Source organism: Schistocerca piceifrons, chromosome X, assembly GCF_021461385.2.
Source record: "Schistocerca piceifrons isolate TAMUIC-IGC-003096 chromosome X, iqSchPice1.1, whole genome shotgun sequence".
NCBI lineage: Eukaryota > Metazoa > Arthropoda > Insecta > Orthoptera > Acrididae > Schistocerca > Schistocerca piceifrons.
The window spans coordinates 763,292,721-763,293,738 of NC_060149.1; the positions used below are offsets into that span (position 1 = coordinate 763,292,721).

The window sequence follows — 1,018 nt, forward strand, 5'->3', positions numbered from 1 at the left end:
GTTCTATGTAAGTGAATGATGTGAGCATAGAATACCAATGGTGAACTTGCCTTCGTACTTGAGATCACTAACGCACACTAGTTGGATGCCGCTCGACTTAGAGACACCCAGTTCGTATTCAAGAGCACTCCGTCTTCAGGCCACGAGTGGCCTACGGGGGCCATCCGACCGCCGTGTCATCCTCAGTGGAGGATGCGGATAGGAGGGGCTTGGGGTCAGCACACCGCTCTTCCAGTCGTTACGATGGTATTCTTGACCGAAGCCGCTACTATTCGGTTGAGTAGCTCCTCAATTGGCATCACGAGGCTGAGTGCACCCAGAAAAATGGCAACAGCGCATGGCGGCTGGATTGTCACCCATCCAAGTTCTGGCCACGTCCAACAGCGCTTAACTTCGGTGATCTCACGGGAACCGGTGTATCCACTGCGGCAAGGCCGTTGCCCTCGTATTCAAGAGACAGAGAGAAATTACATTTCTCGTCCAACCAGGATTAAATCGCAGACTTCTCCTTCGAAGAGATACTTAGTTGCTTGGTTTCATTCGAGAGGAGAAAGATACGTGGTGGCAAATGTTCTATTATCTCTACTTGCTCTCATTTTCATCAACGAAGCCATTACGGTATTGTTCTTTGCAGGCACTCTTCACATTTATTCAGAACAGGTACATTTATGACATAACTATCACAGTCAACGAAGGGTGGGTTCAACGTGCGTGAGGAAGAAAATTGTTTCCAATTTTGCCTTCAATAATGCCATATTACTTAACTTCATTTTTTTTTTACGATGGGAGCAGGAAGAATGTGAGGCATGCGGCAAGCTCATTGCAGACTCTCAAATAGCACCAAGAGTGATGCTGTGGTCAACGTACCCACTTGTTTGTGCCCGTACTCCACAAAAGACACCGAGAGGGACCCACAACATTTACTCACCATCTGAGTTACAAATAACGGTATACACATTACTTTCTTACGCAAAGGGGTATCAGCAGCTGCACGCAAAATGCACTTTCCCGAGAAATT

General features: G+C 47.2%; 1 pseudogene; it reads right to left on the minus strand.

The window, feature by feature from the left end:
* Window positions 1–325: 325 nt before the first annotated feature.
* LOC124723433 lies at window positions 326–442 on the minus strand (annotated as a pseudogene).
* Window positions 443–1,018: the final 576 nt, after the last annotated feature.